Raw genomic sequence first — 17,026 nt, forward strand, 5'->3', positions numbered from 1 at the left:
ACAAGACGATATGAATTGTCTGGTTTGGAGACAGGAAACAAAGGATTATTCATTTGTGAGGTGCAAGATTCAATCACCCCCTGGTATTCAAGTTGATCTAGGATCTCTTTTACCTGTTTTTTAGCTTCTTGCTTAATTGGGTACTGCCTCTGTGCAGTAGGTTGTGATTTTAACTGGATTTTGTGAGGAGGAGAGTCCTCATCCCATCCCACATGATTTTTATATAAGGCAGGGGCTTGAGCTACTGCCCACTTTCTTGCAAGTGTATATTTTTTATGAATTGGAATATGATTTGAGAAGGCAGGCATAATTATTTCTTCGCCATGTGGGCACTCCCTGACAAACTCGGGTGGCCAGTCCTTTTCAGCTAGAAGGATGTCATAGCCCTTGGAGAGATTATCCCAAAATAGACCCCTTATTTTTCTAGTCTTATCCCCCTCTATACGCAATGTTATTTCATATATTTTATGAGGTTTGCTAACTCTGGTATCTGCAGTTTCCACTTGAATGTATTCATTTGTGTCCACTGTCTCCAGATGATTCATAAGGACTTTGCGAGCTATGCTCACTTCTGCTGCGCTGTCTAGCATTGTCTGAGCCCATTCTCCGTTTTTCAGCTGTGTCCTCAGAATTCTCGGCATGATTTATTACTTTAATACTGGCTACCTTCTTCTTTGGAAATTGTAATTTTTTATTTTGATGAGCAGGTTCCTTGTCTTTGGACTTGACGTGCTCTTCCCTGTGTTCTGATCGTCCTCTTCTTTCCGATTTCTGCGAGGAAGTCTGAAAAGATTGAGAGGGACGTGTATCAATATCTTGATATTTATCAGGTTTTTTTATATTATCCCTATTTCTAAGGTTGTATCTTTTCACAGAGGGCTCCCTCTGGGGAGACTTGCGTCCTTGGTTTGGAGATCTTTCTCTCCGCCGAGGAGACCTTCCTCTGGATTGGAATCTTTTTTCTTTAGGAGTGGATTGTTTATTTCCATCCCAGCTCTTTTTTTGAGTGTTTAGATTATTTTTAATAAATACCTTTTCAGGACTTTCAATTAGTTGGGGTTTCACCGGTATTCCACCCAAACTATCCCTTCCTAGTTCTTCATAGGATTTTTCTATAATTCTGGCAATTTCAGATGGTTGGTCTGCTATATTTGTCTCTTTTAACCTCTGGCGGATCGCCACATTTGCTGCTTCTCCCTTTATATTGGCTAATAATATTGCCGAGACCTGCTTGAAGTCTTTCAGTAATTTCATACCGAGAGTTAAGGCGGGTTCTGGACCGTATTCATCTTGAATTTGTTTTAGCACATCTGGTATTACTGACATGGATGGTACACCATGTGTTTTTGTGTAAATGGAAGCAAAGACTGTTCCCCAAGTGTCACAGTCCTCCACATGTGGTGCGATTCCCATTGGAAGACAGATAGTCAGAATCCTGTGTTTCTCAACAGGGGTGGTATCTGGAAACACCGCCTCTATTTGAGTGATTTTTTGTGCTAGCCAGAAAGGAATTTGTTCCCGTTTTGCGGATACTTTACCTAGACAGGACTGTATGTTCTGTGGTGTAATTTTATTTGTGTTCCCCTGATGAGGGGTCAGCTGTGGAATTTTAATTGCTGGTTGGACTGTTGAAGTCCGCATTACATATTGGACTAAATGTCTATGTATTTTTATTAATTGTTTTAGCTGTGCTAAAAGGTCTGCTGCAGGCATGTCTTCAATGTCTGGATGTGGTGTGTATCCGGCTAGGACCGGCCATGTGGCTCCTGGTCTACCTAGTGGACCGAGCCTGGTGATGTGATTATTATGTTTTAGGGCGCCATTAAACAAGAGCAGGTGCTCTTGGAATTTGAGTGGTATTTCCACCTCCTCGAAAGGAGTGTACTCATTAGGAGGTTCCTCTATTTTGTAATAGTGGAAGTCCTTTGTTACAGCGTTTGCTGCTGGAAAGTTTATCCATGAATAGAATACCTCTGTCTGCCGATATTCGTGTGCCTCAATTACGAATATGACTGTACCACCTCTTGGTGTCAGCCCATTTTCTATAAGTTTTAAAGTTATAGATTTTCTTATGTTGACTGGGATGAGTATTATATCCGGGTCATTTTGCAGCAGAGTATTATCAGCTGCTATGAGCTCAGCTGCTATTCTAGCTGTCTCCCTTTCTACTTCACTGTCTGACATTTTACTGTTAGAAAGGTTATTTTGTTTGTTTGCAGATCAGGTTTCCACGGAAACAAAGATTAGATGCACAATATTTTGGAACAGTGTATCCTTCAACGTTGAATAAACCAATAGCCTTACATAGGAGTCTCCTCCTGCGAGGTTTGGCGGATATGACCTTTCACCCACTCCAGACGTCTTTGGAGTATTATGGGGAAAAAGGGGCTCTGTGTGAAAAAGCACGACTGAGTTACTCTAGTGTCTTGCGTTAGTTTTATCGCCTATCCAAACGGTTGGGCGCCATGTAGTGTAGTTCCTATTATCCCAATAGGCTCTGCGCATTGGAATAATATCTTCAATAGTATAGACCTAGGGCAGAGGTTAACTAGGTCTTCTACCGACGATATTAGACTTAAAGTTTTGTGTTTGCCAGCTAGCTCAGAGTTCACTAGAAACTTTCTCGAATAGGCAAGGAGGATCTGAACCTCCCTGGATAGACAAGAAGGGATTTAGTTTCTGACAACCATAGAACATGACAACTTTGCTCTCCCCTAATCAAGAGTGTATCTCTAGAGTCGTGTGAAAACAAAAGACAACTTATTTTACTCAGTCAATTCAGTGCATTCTTTGTTTCACCAGTTTGTAGAAAAAGGAAGAGATGGGCGTGTTCAATAAAAGATGTTATTTATTGATCAGTCTCTTTTCTCGTACAAGAGAAATGGATCGCTATTATTGCAATACTTATAGTTAAGTAAAGTGCATACAGTAAAGACAGAATTATAAAATAATACTGTAAAAGCATTGATATGGTTTCTGAGCCATATGATACTTAAAATGGATAAAATAGATACATACATACATACATTGACTAATCGTACTCAACTGGTGCTTCTAACCACGCCTAACCCAGTGTACCTGACCTAAGCCTAATACGTGGGCGGGAGTAGATAAGTAGCAGTTTAAGTTAAGTTTGATTTGCCAAGGGACTGACTCAAGAATTCTCTGCAAGGGGTTATTCAGTTCTGTACCTGGGATCTAGAAGGTTGGAGGGCTGGTATCTCTTATCCCAGGTCTTGATATTCCAGCTGCCTGCGAGGGCGGCTTGGAAGCGGCGGAACTGGATTTCTCGGCAGGAGAAAAGCAGCGTCTCTCTCTCAGCGCGTCAGGAAGGAGGGGCAGCGTCTGTGGGCTTCGCTCTCAGCTGGGCTCCTCGGCAAGTCTCGCTGCTCCAATCTCGTCACCACCGCGTGTGTTTGCTTAAGGCAATGTCGGTAATATTTATACCTGAAAGGTGCCGAGATTGACGTAAGGATGGACATAAATACGTCAGTAAGGATGCCATACGAACGGGTTCGTTCGCACATTCTTTACTGAAGTTCTCGATGAAATCAAAACAATGGCTGCGGGGATTTTCCCAGGTCGCTGTAGGTTTGATTTGTTTTGAGAACTCCGTATGCCTATCAGGGGGCTGGAGGAATATCGCTTGCCTAATTAGATGGCATGCGTTATGACTTAATCAGATAACGCGCTTCTGTGCCGTGGTGTGGCTTAATCAGATAACGGGTTTTTGCGCCGTTAGATGGCTGCTAGTTAATTATTAACCAAACCAGGGTCAGAAATAGGGGGATCGATACAGTACCCATAGGAAATACATCACAATACAGAGACCCCCGCCACCGCCATACAAGCCCCCCCCGCCGCCGCCGCCGTCGCATACATACAAGCGCCCCCCCCAAGCCCCGCTTACCGCCATTATAAACTCTTGCAGCCTCCGCGGGGCTCTCCCTCGGGCATGGGAGCCCCGCCTCACCAGCACTGCTTCTCTCCGTGGGCGCGTGCGCGGGCTGCCGAAGACGGAAGTCCCGCCCCATGGAAGGTTTCGGTTTCAGTCCAGCGCTGGCTCGTCCCCGGAGCTCCCTGCTAGTTAAGTGTGGAATGCCAGCCCTTGTTTTCCCTTGACATGTGAGTGACTTTATATTCACGGTGTATGCTGCTTCAGTCCCATTGATTACTACACCTTGTTTACAGCCGACATAACTGTTAGTGCACTGAACTCGTAATAACATTTTTGGCTGACTAAACTGAGGCAGTAGTTCTTTCTCTGAGCCCTTTCTTAAATACCACCAGGTCAGTGTTTATTTAATGATTTAAGCAAACCATCAGTAGAACTAAGGTACACACCACCTTTTACCATTACTGGGGCCAGATTGTTGATCTTCACACTCCGCTCTAAGATGGCCGCCTTGTTTATTAGCCATTATAGCACCTTTAGCAATCTCTGCACTTGCGTGCTGTGAGGCCACACCCCCGCGATGGACCGGCCCGTGACTCCGCACCTGCACTCCAGGATACTAAACGCCACGCACAGCGAGGAGATGGCACCTTCCTGGACGCAGCAGAACGGGGTAGGTCTAACGCCGGGTTCCCAAGAAGGAACAGTTAAGTTTACTGAGACGTGATGGCGCCTTTACTTGGTTCCTGCTTTGGTACATGCAGCGCCGCCCCCAGTACTGTTCTGGTACCCGTAGTGAAAGCTTGCAGCCCCACTTTGTACTTCTTTGCCCAGCGGCGCCATCTACTTCGCCACTAACCTGGATCTGGACCTGGGTTTTACAGCGGCAAGTCCGGTAGCTTCACATCCTATGAGAAGCGGGCGAGCAGCGTTTGGGTCTCTTTCCAACCCCCCCTCCCCCCCCTTCCCCTGGTTGCCGGCTTGTATTTGGAGTGACGCCATTGCGCGAATTTGCAAGGGGGATGTTTTGTGGCCATTACGTTACTCTAGCATACTGACTAGGACCGTGGCATTTTAGCCCCATTAGCAATTACACATTTCAAGTTGAAGCCTTCATAATCATAACTCCTGACCATCGTTTGTGTGTCTCCCTACTTCGATTTTGCAGAGACACCACTCTTTGGATGTACATTTTCTCCGCTGCACCTGATGAGGCCATACCTTGTATATACCGGTAAGACAGTGGGTGCAGTCACTTGGTCTTCGATTTTCATCACCGCCACAGAGTCCAGTACTCCACTGACAGCCAGGCTAGGGAAGAATGACTAACATGACAGGCTTGTGGCTTGTTGTTCCTATGCTCTACCAGCCTTTCAGAGGTGACCGCCTGTTCCAAATCTTCAGCCTGTGTGTTGCACAGATGTCTCTGCAGCGTGCCCGTTCATGTGCACTCCATCCTTCCATTATCAGCAGGCTGGTCGGGTTCCTGATGCAGGAATAACCCAGTTCCAAGCACCCAGGAAAGGGCGGCACATTGGAGCCCTTGACAAATCTCCAAGGGAACCATGCCAGACTTTTCTGGATGCACATACAATCCAACCCAAGGCTTGCCACACATTGTCTCAATTCTTTCTTGCACCCCTCTGCTATAGCATACCTGGATGGCATTGGGCTTCCAACATCATGCTGCACCAAACACCACCACTACTGTACATATTCATTGCAATCTCACCTGCGAACATTCATACTGCTACAGCATACCCTAATCTGCACCCTCACACACCTTGCATCCTCACAGACCCTGCACCCTCACACCCTGCACCCTCACACACACAGAACCCTCACACACACTGCACCCTCACACACACTGCACCCTCACACACACTGCACCCTCACACACACCGCACCCTCACACACACCGCACCCTCACACACACCGCACCCTCACACACACCGCACCCTCACACACACCACACCCTCACACACACTGCACCCTCACACACACCGCACCCTCACACACACACTGCACCCTCACACACACACTGCACCCTCACACACACACCGCACCCTCACACTGCACCCTCACACTGCACCCTCACACACCGCACCCTCACACACCGCACCCTCACACACTGCACCCACACACACCGCACCCACACACTCTGTACCCTCACACAAACACTGCACCCTCACACACACACTGCACCCTCACACACACACTGCACCCTCACACACACACTGCACCCTCACACACACACTTCACCCTCACACACACACTGCACCCTCACACACACACTGCACCATCACACACACGCTGCACCCTCACACACACACTGCACCCTCACACACACACTGCACCCTCACACACACACTACACCCTCACACACACCCTGCACCCTCACACACTGCACCCTCACACTCTGCACCCGCACACCCTGCACCCTCACACACTGCACCCTCACACTCTGCACCCGCACACTCTGCACCCTCACACACTCTGCAATGGAACATACACTCCAAATACCACTCAGTGCCACATAATTACACTGCACTCAATGCAACATACACTCCAAATACCCCTCAGTGCCACATAGTTATATGCAACATAATTACACACCGCAAAATTACACTCTACTGAATGCAAAATACTCTCCCCATATTACCACTCAGTGCCACATAATTACACGCCACATAATTACTGTTCTCAATGCAACGTAAATACACTCCACATAATACCACTCAGTGCCACATAATTACACACCTCCTACTTACACTCTACTCAATGCAACATAAATGTATCTGTCTATCTATGTATCGCCCTCACTCTATCTGTCTATCGCACTCACTCTATCTATCGCCATCACTCTATCTATCGATCGCCCTCACTTTGTCTGTCTGTGTGTCTGTCGCCCTCACTCTGTCTGTCTGTCGCCCTCACTCTGTCTGTATGTCGCCCTCACTCTGTCTGTCTGTCGCCCTCACTACAGTATCACTCAGCACCACCACAGCATCACTCAGGGGCATCACAACATCACTATGCGCTACCACAGCATCACTGAACGCCACAGCATCACTCAGCACCACCACAGCATCAATCTGTGCAACCATTCAACAACAACTGGTTCAAATATGTTCTCTCAATATTTCAAGCTTTATTACAAATGTCACAAAAAGATGTTAATATTTCACTCCTGTTCTTGGATTTTCGTCACAACAAAATACAATGAACATAATCTTCACAAAAGTTATTTACAAAAGCTATTGCCATTATAAAATAACAACTTATATTTAAGTATTAATTATTAAAAAAATTAAAAGCCATTTTTATTTGTAATATCAATACATATAAGTCACGAAAATACTACACATATTGCATTACAAATGCTATAGGTGTCACATTTGCGAAAGTTAAAACTATTGGCATTGTAAATGACAAAGCTATTACTTTCGCTATTTTCAAAACCAACACATAAATGAAAAAATTGTCATTTACAATACCAATAGCTCAAACTTTCCTAATGCGAGACCTAGTGCATTGCAAATGCTTGTTTTTTTATAGTAGCTGGCCTCTATCTTTTGGAGAAGTACTCCCTGTCCATTTATTCATATTGCTAACTCATATATCGAGGGGAGGTCCCCATCTACATCATATTGACTGGTTCCTATGCCTGGTGAGATCACAAAAGCCATTTGCTGCATGAAGCTTGCATAGTAATAATATCTAAGATTGGGGGAAGGCCATCCTCCTCAATCTTGTGGTAGTGTTAAAAATTTAAGGGAACATCGAATTTTAGAATATTTCCAAACAAAATTGCTAAAAATGCTATCTAATTTTTATAAAAATAAATCTTCAATTTCAAGTGGGAGAGACCTAAACATATATAGGACTTTGGGAAGCATAACCATATTCAATATATTGCATCGTCCTATAAGTGATAAATGAGGTCTATCTAGACAAAGTAGATCCGTGCTGATCTTACTGATGATCGGTAACAGATTTATTTTCCAGATGGTCTCTACATTGTTGCTGATCTTGATACCAAGATAGATTACCTCATTTAATCATCGAGGGTCATTGCAGGGGGTTTAGAGTTGCATAAAATCTGGATTTTCCCCGTGTTCAACAGGTAGCCGGACTTTCGACCATTTTCACTGGCTAATTTCTGAATTTGAGAAATTGCATTTTCCGGATCCGTGGTTACCACTGCCAGATCATCGGCATAGGCCATTATCTTTGTATCGTACCCCTTACAGTTAACTGGTGTAATGATCCGATCTTGAAGTATTTGCTCTTTAAAGATATCAATATACAGGGCAAATAATATTGGAAAACAGGGACAACCCTGTCTTGTCCCTCTTGCAATGTCAATAGAATTTGATTCTTGATCCATTATGTTTAGTCTCGCGTATGGTCTATAATACATTGCCTGTATGGCTGTCAAGAAACCAGGCCCAACTCCTCTCTGTACCTTAGTCGCCCAAAGCTACTGCCATGACACGCGATCTAACGCCTTCTCGGCATCTAGGAGGATCATAGCCATCTTCTCACTGGTTGTCTCAGTTATATCAAACAAGGCTATAGCACACCTGATATGGTCTGTTGTGCCTCAGTTGGTATAAAGCCATGTTGTCAGGATGAGACTAGATGGGCAATGATCCCCCCTAACCGAGTTGCTAAAATGTTTGAGTATAGTTTGGTGTCGACGTTCATGAGAGATATGGGACTGTATGATGCAGGATTGTCTGCAGGTTTCCCTTGTTTAAAAAGACCACAATATCTGCTCCTTTACAGGACTTTGGAGGGATTTCACTATACTGCATTCCAAGAAACAGATCTAACAGTATAGGAGCTATTTCCTCTTAAATTGCTCTATATAATTGCAATGGAATTCTCTCAGGACCTGCCGCTTTTCCTGAAGCCATGGATTGCAGGGCGGATAGCACCTCTTCCATAGTGATTTCTTTATCCATCTCTTGTTGCAATTCTTCACTAAGCCTAGGCTGACTTCCAAGGGCTAGCTCAGTTTCATTGGAGAGCATAGGATCAATGCTATCCTGTTGATACAAGTCTTGATAACATTTTTCAAAGGTCTTGATAATGTCCTTAATTTCTGTATAAAGTACATCATCCTGGCCCTTAATTTCAGTTATGTTGTTTCTGGCTACTCTTTGTTTGGTCCATAGGGCAAGAATCTTACCTACGGTCTCTCCGTATTCATAGCTCTCACTTGTGTGTGCCTGATAGATATCTGCACCCTTTTAGTACAATAGCTATTTATTTCAGCTTTTGTGATCATTATTTTTTGTCACCATAATAATTATTCTCTCTCTTGTTTTTGTCTAATTACACTGGTGTGTTTTTTTCAAATTCTCCCAATTCAGTTGAGGTTCTTCGGTTTTCGACTTCGTCCCGTATCTGACCGCCATTTTGTGTCCCGTCGCCATTTTGTGTTGCCCTCACTCAGGCAGCACGGCGAACGGAGTATTTTTGCCTTTTCCAGCTGCTACGTGTCTCTTCTGTTAAAAAGTAACCCCCTGCTCTTGTTTACGAAACCGATGTCAGGGTCTGGCCGAGTTCACTAAATCATGTCTAGGCTGATTGATCCCTCTCTCGACTGACTGTTTGGGTTTTCCTCTTCTTTCCTTACTTTATCTTATCCGACTGGCCTTCGCTATTCTCTCCTTGTATTCTCTTGTTACATAACTGTTCTTTGAGGCACTCAAATACGTCCTGCCACCTGCAAATTGGATTGTAGGCACTAGCACTGATTAACTTGAGGGGAGGGGTGAACACAGGGTCTGAAAGAAGGGCGTATTTGAGATATTTGATAGCTTGTTTTGCAACTTTTTCTATTGGCCAGCCTTGTATGCATTGGGAGTATACGTTGTAAATATGTGTGCTATAAAAGACTGTGCGCCACGGAATAAAGTGGCAGTCTCCTGAGAACCTACTCTGTACTTCTGGGACAACTGTGCTTAGCTGCAGATAATAAACCTTGTTTTCTACGCCTAACAGAGTGTCTCGTGTCTCTGTCCGACAAGGCAGGTGAACTTGGAGATTTAAGGCGTGCCCTGCGCCGACCGGCCCATAAGGCACGGTTCTCCACAGTTATCAAAGTATTAATTTCACTCTGCTCTTGTTTTATAGCCCTCCCCACAAAACTAATTGTTTCTCCCTGGAGGACTGATTTGAAGCTATCCCAAACTACACATCGCGAAGTACTATATCGGTTTATCTCGTAGTATTCTATGGCCCATTGTTTAATGTGTTTGAAATATTGATCATTGGATAATAGAGATCTAGTGAAAGTCAACTTAGCCTGTAGATGATCTGCAATCTGAAATGCTTTATCCATAACTAAGCGATTGTGATCCGATAGTAATTTGGGTAGGTTCTTTATTCCTGCGGTCGTGATCAAAGAGGATGACACCAAAAAAAAATCGAGCATGACAAATTTCTTATGGGGATTTGAAAAATATGTGTAGCCAAGGGTCGGTAGGATGTTTTTCCCCCCACACATCCCTCAAGTCATAACTAGTCCGCAGGGCTGAGAGGGCTTGATGGACATGAGGTTTCCTCCCTTGGTATTTCTGGACTCTACCACAGCCCATATCATAGTGAATATTTAAATCCCCACAAATTATTAGTGGGCCTGGCCATGATGCTAGCTCGACTTCTAGGTCAATAAAGATTTGTGGATCATCCTCATTTGATCCATATATTGTACAGATAGTCAATCCCATGGGCAGTTGTGCGATAGTCCATCTCCCCCACTTATCTTCCAAGACCCGTTTAACTGGTCAGATACAGTTTCTTACATGAGTCGCAACCCCCCTAATAGTTGACGTTTGTGTGGAGCAGGCTACGGGGTTGTAATAGCTAAGATGTCTCTTTTCCCCCAGGGAATGTGTGTTTCTTGCTGACATATTATATCGACCGTTAAGCCTCTTAATATTTCAGCGACTCTAATACGCTTTAACTTGGCGTTAAGACCTCCAACATTAACTGAACAGATGGTGATCTTACCCATTTAACTTATTTATTTTCCTCTGATTTAAACTCTCTTGATTATTAATACTTGCTGTCGCATAACTTTTGTTTATATCCTCTTCATTTTTTTCTTTTTGCTCCCCCTCTACCCTGTGTTCCACCCCCAACACCCCCTTTTCCCCCTACATTACCCCCTCCCCCACCCACCCCATGCCCTTGAACCCCACCCCCACCCCATCCCCTGTAGAAAGGCATCCAGACTGGTTAGTCTGTTGTGAAGGTTGCTGCCCCCTGATCCATATATTTTACTTCCTGGCAGCTAGGACATATAAGAAGACTCTTTTTTATTTCCTTTTCTCCTTTTGTTCTCACCCCACTCCCCTTCTCCCTTCTACTTCTTCTCTTCCCCCTTTTCTCACTTTCCCATTTTGGAGAAGATAAGAGTGAGTGAGAAAAAAAAACAAAGGCAAACAGGCACAAAAAAGAAACCCAAACTCAAAAATATAATATACAATGGCCACTGGAATAGTGAAAAAGGAAAAACAGTAGTCTCAAATATCGAATGAATCAGTCTAAGACTTCAGGTCCCAGTTGTTAGCAGAATGACCAATTTTCACGGGAACGAAGAAGAATTCCTCCACCTCCAGGACACAGAAGCAAGAATGTGAATCAAAAACACACTCCTGTCTACTGTCCCCTAAAAGTATGAGGGAATAACCCAAGGAGTGTCCACCACTCTCCTCATACGAGGGGGTCAGCTGGTAAGAGGCGGAGTCTTGGTAGTGGTCCAGGCTAGGAAACAAAAAACAGGGTGCGCCCTGTAATGTACACTCAGATATAACTACAATTATTGAAACATTGACATGCAAGGTTGCACACAGTATTCTTACCCCAACTGAAGGTCAGGCTCGCCTTATCGATGAGTTCAGTGAAGAGGGAATTCAGGAGACCCAAAAACAGGCCAGGACGAGTTGAACTCACGAAGGACTCACACACCAGACACATAAAGAAACAATATAAGGAGTGAGGTGTACCGACCGGCTGTGAAGGGGGAATAAACAGCGGAGCAGTCACACACTCAGGAGGAGAGACACCCGGCCCGAGGGACGACCAGGGCGGAGCGCTCTCTCTCAGAAGGTAGGGATATAACAGGGAAACAAGAAAGGCTTCCTAGTGCCAAACGGCAGAAGGTAAAAGAAATGAAGCGAGCAGGACGCCCGCAAAATGCGTGAGGAAAGGCAGGGGAGTCGCAAGAGCGTGCTCGAGCGAGGACAGAGAAATGCAGAGAACCGGCAAGCACTTTCTTTCAGCACACAAGGACAGCGGGATGCAGCAGGAAGAGGCAGCAGCTCAAAACAGGCAGGGATATCTCCAAAACACACGGAGGGATCTGAAGCACGCCACGGAGGACGCGAGCAGGAACCAGGAAATGGAGAGGGGGGCGTGGTACTGGAACAGTAAGCCAAGCAACGGCTACGTTCTGCCGCGCCTCTTTACTCGCGTTAGGGAGCGTCCATAAAGTGCAGTGAACATAGGGTTAGGGATAGGGGCTAAATAACGAATACCTGCAATCCCACATGTCAAGGCTTCTAATTACTAACACCAGTCCTCCAAATATTCTTTCAGTTTGTTCTCAGAAGTGAAGAATCGAACATGATCTCCCTTGATCACCTTTTGGCGAGCTGGATGCAACAAATATGCTTGTCCCCCGGATCTTGTACTGGCTTAATCATCTGCCGAAGGCGCCATCGTCTCTCCACCATGTAATGGCAAAAGTCTGGTTTGACGAAGAAAAAATAGTCCCCATCGCTAAGCTTCATTGTTGACTTTGACTTATCGTATATTGCCTGTTGCAGTAAGAAATTGCCCAAACAGACAAGTATGGCACGAAGGTTCATGTTGGGTTTCACAGGCTGTTTGAGATTGAACGGAACCTGATGGGCTCTTTGTACTTCTAGGGCCCAATTCCAGCCATCTGAATCCGGAAATGCCTTTGATAGCATATCAGCCAAATATGCCCAAATATCTGACCCTTCCTTTCCCTCTGGTACGCCTAGTACCCGTAGGGTGTTTCGGCGTTACCGATTTTCGTTGTCTTCTAGCTTCCACTGTATGTCATTTAGCTGGGCATCATGTGTAGTGGTACTTGTGCGTGTGACCGCTATGAGGTTCCGTGACGATTCTTACCCGTGTTTTTGACATTGTCGTAAATACATAATTTTGGTATCAGTGAACCGCAAATGATCCATTTAGTATATCCTGGTGTTTTCGCTATGCTACGAGCAAGAGCACTCCTGTTATGAACACATTTCTGATCTACCCGTGGCATCCATCTTAGAACACGGAAGCCATTTTGTATTCCTTGCCCTCACATAGTCAATGGACACGCAATGACCTCTTTTCATCTAAGGACACGTAGGCTTTAACCGGCGATTCACCTTGCGAGGGACACGTGCACCTTAGGCCAGCAACGCTGTGGCAGCATGACTCGGCAAGAGCTGCCTCCCCAGCCTGAGGCCAGTCCTGCTATACTGGTTCTTGTGTTCGTTGGCCTGATCATGATTAGGCGGCCGAAGCTGGTAACCGTGCCCATTTACGACCCACAAACATCTCTTATCCTGTCTTTCTATCTTCTGCACCTGGCTCTGCTCCTTTCCTTCTGGGCCTTTATTAGGGGGAGGTAACGAAATTTACGATGAGGCGGTCCGGGTCTTGAATGAGAAATTGACATGGGATTATGATGGAATAGTGGGAACCCCTCATTCGTAATGTTTTGACATCAGATACTGTTGACGATTCCTGTGCAACGCCAAATATTTATTGTTTAAGACACGAATGTTTAGAACTGTGGTAACATGTAAAGAATTTGCCCCGAGCAGAATATTTAGTATTTAAGGAGTAACCCTCTTTGTACAAATTGAACAGGCTCCTAGACACTGCCCGTGTGCAGTTTCTGTGACTTCTGTGTCCCTGCAGTAATAAACCTTTGGTCTTTGACGCCACCATCGAGAAGCCCGTGTTTCTGTTTGTTTGTGCACCGAGACAGGTTGAACTCCGGGGTCTTCGGGTGTTTTCCCTGACACCTCTGGACGGAACCAAAAATGCCAGAACTCCAATTGGCGCCCAACGTGGGGCGACGTCATTCGGTACCGGTCCAAAAGCCTGAAGAGTTCGAGGAGCTTCGTGTGAAGATTTCAGAGGGAGGCGCCCCACTTCATCGATCCCGGCATATCGCAAAAGTGGCCCGACGTTCTCTTCCACGAGGGTTCCCGTTCAGACGGCTGCAGTGGTCCGTTGCCTTGACCGTCGCCCTGTCTTGGACCCGAGGTGCAGTCCTCAGTACGGCGAGACGTGACGGGTTTCTCCTTGGTGACGTCTTCAGTGCCTCAGTTAAGTATTTTGTGAGGGTTGCTCCTGTTTGGATAATCCTTTTAGTTCTCAGTTCAGTTCAGTTCTGCAAGATTATCACTGGTTATTCTGGTTACGATAATCATTCTGTTCAGTTCGGGTATCGATACATTTGTCAGTTCTGGTAGGCCTAAGTTCTTGGTTCGAGTGCGCATTTTTTTTCTGTTTGTGTCTCGTTTGTTTTGTGTTCGGATTATAAAATGGTAAGTCGGAAAAATTGTATGTTGTCTTGTTTTAGTTGCAACAGTGATTCCCAGTTGGAGGACTCGTGTTTGGTTCCTCCCATTGGAACTCCTCTTTATGATCTATATTGCAAATTTGGTGTGGGCCCTATCTCTTATAACGAGGTATGGATCCACTATACAGAGAAAGATGGTGTCCTTAGTTGGCCACTACATGGTAGTTTTGAACCTGAAGTTCTCGATAATCTAGAAAGAAGGTTGTTTAAGAAGAAAGCCCGGCCGGCAATGTTTGATTCTTTCCGTTATTGGCGAAAAGAATCTAAACAGAGAGAAATTAAAAAGTTGAAGAAAGAACAGAAAGAGCAAGAGTTGACTTTAGAACAGTCTGCTAAGCAGCTGCAACTCAACGAGTCTGAAAAAGCGATGGAGGTGTCCAATAGAGAGCGTAATTTAGCGATAGACAAGTGCTATCCTGCTTTGCCATCGAGTACGGCTAAGATAGTAGAGGACCCTGAAAAGGATCCCCTGTTGTCTTACTTGTTACGATCACCCCCACCGTATGCACGGGGTGCTACGGCTCCACTTATACTGAATGTTCAATTACCGGTTGCTGGACAACCTGGTGTCCCTGTTCCCGTTCCCCTGAATCAAGTTCCTGTACCTCCTGTGGTCAATATTAATGTTCCTTCGACAACCCCTCTTCCAGGGTTGCCGGCTTCTTTACCTATGCCTGTGTCGCTCACACCTGCTAGTTCACAAGCTATTTTGCCTGCTACTCCTACTGTTCCTAATCTATCTGTTCCAACTGCTACTCTATTTACTGCTTCTACTAATATTATGACTCCGCTTTCTGTTCGTCGGAGAATCACTGATTCTGTCTCTAATATTCTATCTCCCTTCTATAAAACTCTGATTAAGACCCCTACCATTGACTCTGTGCAGAGACGTAGTCAGCTTCCCAGTACTGAAGAAAGAGGAATATTAGATTCCACTGCTTTTAGATGGGTTTCAAAAGTTAGAAGATATAATGTACAAGATGTATTAGATACATTTATGCAATGGAATGAACCGACACAACGATATGTGTTCGATGAAATGTGTTTCCTTCTACGTGAGGAATTGGAAGAGGATGACCCTGAATCAAATCTAGGAGAATTAATTAATGTTCAGAAAGAGTTTGCTGCAGGTATGATAGTCGGTCAAAATATAAAAGAAGCGATGGAACTGGTTTTAAGTTATAGGAATGACCCATCCCTTCGTTCCCCGAGAGAGTTAGAGAAACGTAGTACGAAACAAAATCGTCAATACCCAATGAGAGAGGTTCCACCAATTTGGCGTGAAGCTGTGCAAGCTAATGCACCGCTTGGTATCGCAGCCGCTCCGGCCCAATTCCAGAGAGTATGGATACATATTCCATGGAAGCGAGCTGAAGTATTAGCAGTGAAACAGGCCTTGCCAGATCCGCGTAAAAATCCTGCAGGGTACTACAAAGAGTTGGCTCAAACAGTTGACGCTTGTGTATTGAATCTGGCTGACATAGATCTGCTATTTGGTAATATAGTACCGCAACCAATTTGGGCTAAAATTCGTAAAGAGAATCATCCAGTTGCCCTAGGTGGTGATTGGGCAGCTATAATTGCAGCGGATGGTCAACAAGTAGGTGGTTCTAAACCTGAACCCTTAATTGCTAATTTGCCCGGTAGAATAATCGATTTAATGAAAACCTTGATGCCAGCATTACGCGTTAACTGGGACAAATTGTCCGCGTGCAAACACAAGAAAGACGAAAGCGTCTCCGACTTTTTCACAAGATTCGAAGAGACTTTCGTGGATCATAGTGGTCAGGATATGAGCACAGAAGGAGGTCAGAGATTATTTGTTGATAAATTTGTGCACAATCTGTTGCCAGAACTTAGTGGTAAATTAAAGAATTCTGAAAGTGCGTGGGCTGTCTCTACGACTGCGCAAATACTTGCGACTGCCCAGTACTATGAAAATAGGGATAAAGAAGAGAAGGAAAAATCAGATAAAAAGTCGAAAGATTTAAAAACTAAAGTACTTTTACAGCAAGCTTATCCGCCTCGCACGAATCAGACTAACATGCAGCAAGGGTCATATCAAAGAACGGATTATAATTTTCAAAGGCCACAATACCAATGGAATCAATGTGCTTATTGCAAAATGGAAGGTCATTACAAAAACGAGTGTCCTGTTCGAACGCAAAATAATACTGCGGCAGCTCAGAGAGGTCGTGGTAGTTCTATGCAAAATTCTAGAGGTCGAGGAAGAGGTGCTATGCCTCCGCAGACGAGTGATCGCCCTTCTAATTATTTCGACCAGCGAAATGGACAATCTGCCCAACAGAATAGGTCTCCACAGTATCATGTTGAAGACTATTATGAAGCTAGTGAGGAAGTTCAGCAAAGTGAGTACTAGGACAGCCATGGACAAAGAGAGGGAGTAGTATCAGTTCCAGTAGATCAGAGTGGGCCTTATGTCGCAGTAGCAACATCAGGTATAGTCGAACCGTTTCTGTTGGATACTGGTGCAG

The sequence above is a fragment of the Lissotriton helveticus genome, chromosome 4_2, assembly GCF_964261635.1.
Source record: "Lissotriton helveticus chromosome 4_2, aLisHel1.1, whole genome shotgun sequence".
NCBI lineage: Eukaryota > Metazoa > Chordata > Amphibia > Caudata > Salamandridae > Lissotriton > Lissotriton helveticus.